This window comes from Dipteris shenzhenensis, chromosome 10 (genome assembly GCF_047967505.1).
Source record: "Dipteris shenzhenensis isolate YYH24624 ecotype China chromosome 10, Dip_SZ_1.0, whole genome shotgun sequence".
NCBI classification, from domain to species: domain Eukaryota; kingdom Viridiplantae; phylum Streptophyta; class Polypodiopsida; order Gleicheniales; family Dipteridaceae; genus Dipteris; species Dipteris shenzhenensis.
Genome location: NC_141605.1, coordinates 34708998 through 34715042, shown reverse-complemented (window position 1 = coordinate 34715042; position 6045 = coordinate 34708998). Strand labels below are relative to the sequence as shown.

The 6045-nt window shown below is 37.1% G+C and overlaps 1 long non-coding RNA gene across 2 annotated transcripts; it reads left to right on the top strand.

Moving 5' to 3' along the window:
- The first annotated feature begins 314 nt into the window (after positions 1–314).
- LOC147897735 (uncharacterized) lies at positions 315–1787 on the top strand. Of its 2 annotated transcripts, XR_015541697.1 has the most exons (3): positions 315–354; positions 1224–1512; positions 1603–1787. It is a non-coding gene; the product is annotated as an uncharacterized LOC147897735 (long non-coding RNA). The 2 variants fall into 2 exon arrangements; XR_015541696.1 differs by lacking the exon at positions 315–354 and having other exon boundaries at positions 1119–1512.
- The last annotated feature ends 4258 nt before the right edge of the window (positions 1788–6045 follow it).

Below are 6045 nucleotides of genomic sequence, written 5' to 3'. Positions count from 1 at the left end.
TTAATCTAGAAACTCCGTTCATGAATGAATGGGGGTGTTGGCAACCTCACCTACTATTTAGTAACCTTAAGCTTTAAGATTTTTCTATGAATGATTGCATGTTACTTAGTGATAGGTGAAAATGCTTATAGGTAGATCAACCTAAGGACTCCTGGGTAGACTGACCTAGGTGAATCCTCGGTGAGGCACTTACTGGTAAATCTACATGTGCTGCTCCTCAAAGTTCTCATGCCTATCATTAAGTAAAGCCTAGCCACTTTCTTATAAACCAACCTAGTAGCCTTTAGGTTGCTTTGAGTACTTCAACAAATTGACCAATCTTGAGCTATTATTGTTAGTCCTTGCATTAGCAAAGCGTTCAAGAGATTAACATGGTTTTTATCTTGGTTAGAAAATACCAACCTACTATAATTTAAAGAGTTTAGCCCATGATTGATTAGGTACTTTCATGAGGGATTTAGCTTTTCAAAAAAAGTCGGTTGGGTGAATTCAAATATTGTTATTCTATGACACTTTACCATACCTTTGCTATCTTACATATAACCTGGGGTGTTTAATTCCCCATAAACTTCAAGAATTTATCTATCTAGAAAGTCTTTCATGAATGAATGCAGGCACTATCTTACATATTACTTAGGCACTATCTTACATGTTATCTCGGCTACTTAATCTATGATTTAATCTAGAAAGTCCCTTCATGAATGAATGGAGATGGTGGCAAGCTTAAGTATATATATCTAGTAACCTTAAGCTTTAATATTTTTCTAAGGATTTAATCTAAAAGGTCCATTCATGAATGAAATGCATTTACTATCATACACATTACTTAGTGATTGGTGAACACACTTACAACTTAGGTGATTCTTGGGTGAGGCAGTTACTCGTAGACCAACCTAGGTGACTCCTCAGTGAGGCACTTAGTGCTAGATCTACCTGAGCTACGTACATACTATAGTGAGTTGTGTAGGCAGTTATAGGTACATCAACCTAGGTGACTCCTCAGCGAGGCAATTACTCGTATAGATAAACCTAGCCGACTCCTTGGTGGACCGACCTAGGTGACACCTTGGTGAGGCACTTACCTCACCTACTCCGTACCTATTACTCGGCTTCAACAAACTGTGTCTGCTACATCTTTGATCCTGTGATAGATGCAGCCTACTTGCCCCTTTTTCTACCCCTGAATTGACATTCTTTGTTTCGTCCATTTCTGAGCTAGCAAGGCGTTCAGGCATCGTCCCTTGAAATCGCTTGCGTTCTTCTCTTCTTCTGCGATCATTCATGGGTCATCATCGTCATCGCTTAGACAACCGCCATCCAGATGTGGATTACGATGTAACGCACGAATCGGAGACCGCAGCAGCAAGCTGCTGGCATGTACAGACCGCAGCAGATCATCACGGACTCAGTAACGAGGACCTCGTTCAATTGCTAGTAGCAGGAATGTCACTGTTGTCGGCCGTTGTTTCTCTCGCAGCTGTAGTGACGCCACTAGTGCTATGAGCAAAGCTGGTAAGTTTTACACAATAATTTTTAGGTCCAGTTAAACTTGGGTTTGATCCAAATATCAGCTGAACAAATTGTCACGATCTGGTCTTTCAGGTTAATCTGCGACCGCATCGGTATCCAAGTATCTTACTACTTATCGATGAAGTAGTTTACGGGTATATGCCCTATGTTTTCATCTTTGTTGATGTTTTTTGGTGTGGGGTTGGGTCCAGAACGCTCAGCATCTGTCCTTCTATATGTATCCAGTGTCGATATAATAAAATGACCTTCCGTCTTCATTTTGCGAAACTTTCCTTTCTTCTGTTGTAAGTTGGAGCAACAAATCGATTGTGTTTCGTCCGCTGCACATGGCTTCTCGGATGATGCTTTATATCATTCGAATTTCGGCTCTGCTGTTTACAACTTCTTAAAACCAGGCTGTAAAGCATCGAAATGCTAGGTTTTATGGCACAGACACCACAGAAGAGAATCTTGTATGATCTGAAGGCCTCGATCCGATTGCCCTCTCACATGAGCTATACATGTGCGCACTTGTAAGAGCTCTATTTGCGTCTTTTTATCTATATAGCTAAATGCACAAGGAGGCGTATTGACCAATAGGCGTTTGAGTTTAAACTCACATGGCCGTGTGCACGTGCACACGTGTGCTTATGCTTTGGAGGCCAGTTTGCTCACTTGGTCAATGAGGTTGGATTGTTGATAAGAGTGCCTTCCCCCAAAAAACAAGGCAAATTACATTCAATGGGCCTGCCAAGCATGCTAGAGTGATAATGTATATGAAATGTTAGTGTATATTATTGAATGGTCAGACTAATATGTCTAATGTGTTCCTGTGAGAAAATTAGTGTTGAATGTGTTGGTCCAAATGTGATCTAATATTGATGCACGAATTGTAGTTGGTTCATGAATGAGTTCTTTCATGCTATATTTTTCCATGTGTGAGCATAGTTTGTCCATGGTACTTGGTTTTGAAGTATAATCAATATTAAAATCCTCTGTAATATATGTTGGAATATTGCTATCAAATTGTTCGCGCAAGTGTTACAATGTTTTGATTAGTACACTAGTTTTTGATGTTGGTGTTTTGTACACATTTATTACAGGGACATTGTTGTTGGAAAACTGATTTTTGAAAATGGTTAGCAAGCTTTGGGTTCCTTCATTATTCATAAATTTTGTTTGTGGCAAAGTTAAGTGACTTTTGTAGTAAGTTGAAATTCTTGGTCCCATTGTTTGAGCTATATGTTTAAATTTTGGTATGTTTGTGTTATGTAATGATTTGTTGTGTGTTTCTTGCGAGCAAAATATTTCAGAACCAATAATATTTTCATTAAAAAGAATGGCTTGTTTGTGTTTTTGAAACGTTCTTGTGTTAAATGATTGCAATATGGGCACATTAGTATGTTTCTTATTGAAGTTGATGTAATTAAATATCCATGCACGGGTTTGTCAAACGTTTAATTTATTTTAATACCGCCATGTTAACTTTAATGTGCTTCATTTCTAGAGTATTCAATATGTAGAGATTGGAAGGACCTCTAACTCTTGATAATGGAGTCTAAGCAAGCCCATGTTTTTTTATTCCTGTTGGCTCGAATGCTAATCTATGGAAATGTCTTGGGAGCGATGAATTGTGTGTGCTGCTGCTGGTTGTATTGGGAATTGTTGTCTGCTAACAGTGTTCAGTGTTTAAGTTGTTTTTTCCAATTTGAAATTCACAAGTGGCTTGGAAAATTAGTGTCCATGAAGGAGCAATGTCGTTTGAGTAGAATAATGAGTTGCTTTGCCTTGCTTTGCATCCTATTTCTGTGTTTTTAAAATGTACCCACACAATGAATGGTTTCTGTTCTACTTTAGAATCCATGAAAATAGTGTCTGTTTATTTACTAGACTATCTGAAATATTAAGATTTCTTGAACAAAGTTCTACCATCATTCCTAGTTTAAGCCATGTGAGGCCTTCGGTGTTTTTGGGATCTGTTGGTATATTGATAGTTTTGCTACATGTTCTATGTTTAATGTCTATTGCTTTCAGAAAGTGTGGTTTCGAGGTTAGCAAATGGAATACTTATTTATTATGTTTGTCTTTTGCTGCATTAGTGTGGGGTTTCCTCTTTAAGTTTTGGTTTTAATGATATAAATTGTTTAAATAAGTGACATCAAAATGTGTTTGGGTTCCAACACATATACGGTTTAAGATTTTCGAAAATTGAAGATCATTTTAACGCATTGGCTTCTTTAGCTCGTAATACATAACATGGTTTTGTCAAATAGATGGTTGCATAGACAAAGTTGTAGGTTTGTTTGAGAAGATCCATGCATCCTTTATTGGACTTGCTTAGCATAAGTCTCCACAAAGTATTGTATCAACTCCGCCAAAGGGTTGCAAGTGATTGTGTTTGATCTCACGCATTCGCATGTCTGTAGCGGTGAATGTATTTTGCCCTATCAATGAAACCTCATAAAAAACGAGTTAGATCTAAGTGTTTGTGCAATGCAGAAAGAGTTTGGAGTGTTTTTGAAGGAGCTTTGTATGTTGATGTTATAAGCAGCAAATGGAGTGTTAGGTGAATTGTTGTGCCACCGACATTAAATGTTGCTTTGCTTGTGTATGCCAACACTAGAATCCTTGGTAAAGTCGTGTCAGTTGTGTAGCTAAGATTGTAGTGTCTTAGCATTGCTTGGACCAAGACTAGTAGTGAATGTTTTTCCTGTGTCAGCATTGTCAGTTAGGAACATGTTTAATAGTGTAGTTGGAAAAAGTTAAATTTTTAGCAAGATGTCTTCGACTATTGCACGTTGTTTTGCATTAAGAGCATGTATTGTAGCATGATATTGTTCATTTGGTTGAGATTTGTATATGAAGTGTGTATTGTCTGAATGTTGCTTATGCTTTTGTGTGTTTTGAAGCTCTATACTCAAGAAAAATTCTTATTTTTTTGTGCCATTGTTGTAACTTGGAGATGAGTAAGAGGTGGTCGATGTTTAATAAGAAGTTTGTCTACACACAATGAGTTTGGTAAATTGATCTTTATTACTTTCTATAACATGAATGTTTGCAACATAGAAGTCATGCCATGTAAGGCAATTTGTGTCTAGCGAGGGCTCTTCTTGAAGAAAGGGTAAATACAAGAAACATACTTCTCTGTAATGTTTTTTAGGTTCTTTGTCTTTGTTGTAATTATTAAAGTGAATGATTTTTTGTCGTTTGCGTTTTTTAAAGAAATCACAAATCCCCCCATATTCTGAGACAAATGATGCCAAACAAAAATCATACAATGATGAATGGCGATGTAAGTACTTTTTGATAATGTCAGCAAAGAATATATCGTTGCCATCTAGATGGAGTTTTTATAATTCTCCTCTACGCTTCAACAAGTAAGTCCTTTCATCTGGTGGGTTGGTGTTGATGTAAGAGAACTCCCTTGTAGTTGAAGTCAAAGGAAAGGACAAGAATAAATAGATAGCTTGCTATGCGCTTGGCTTCTTTGTTCATTTTGGTCATGTACGATGTGCAATAAGACGTAGCACCATGTGGATTTAAGATGAAATGAATGTTTAGGTTTGCTTCCCATAGCTTTGATATTATTGGATTAAAATTTTTTGTGAAAATGTCTTTTGGTTCATGACGCAAGAAGATTGTAGGTTGGCTGATAGTGAAGCGTAACCCAGTAATGTATTGTTCCTCATCAAGACTTATTTCTAGTAAAAATTCTTGAAATGTTAGTTGAAGTGTGTTTTGGTTCTCCAATATTGTTCTTATATTTTTCATTTGTCTTTTGTGGGCATCTTCAATGTCTTCTACGTTGGAAGGTGTTAGTAGCATGGTTTAACTCATCAGTGGTCGAGGAAAGCTAAAACGGCATTTTTTGTTTCTTCGTTTGCAAGTTTTCCTATGCTTATGGCATTGGATTTTAGGGTTAGGTAGTTGAAGCTTATCTTTTTCACGAGAAATGTATCTCTCAACAAAAGCCTCTATTTTTTCTTTAGTTGAAGTATCATATACAGGTGCATCTTTTATCCAAAGGAGATCGTGGTCATGTTGGCTTCCACGATTTTGAAATTCTGTAACAAAAAAGAAATCCAATAGTTTCCCTAGGATGGAAGGATCTTGTTTTAGTAGCCGTTTCATGGCTTGGAATCTGTGGACATAGTATTGAGCTAATGTTATTGGGTCATTGCGTATCATGTTGTGTGCCTCTATTGCATGGTTTTTGATAGATTCATTTGTTGTCGTGTTGTGTAATGCTTTCAAACATTCGATTAATGGCTCCCATAATCTTTCTGCAGCAGAAAAAGTGATAAAAAAAGTTGGTGGTCCTAGTTGGCGTATCATTGCAAACAAATTCTTTTTGCAATCTCAATTTGTAATCAGAAGATGTCTGCATAGAAGCAAAATTGCGATATCCAATGTTTGAGTGCAGAAGACGCTCTATGTTAGTGTTCTCTATAGCATTTTTAGCTTTTAAAACACGTCCACACAACTGTGCCTTTTGCATGCGTATCCATGTTGATGATAGAACTTGACGAACTAGTA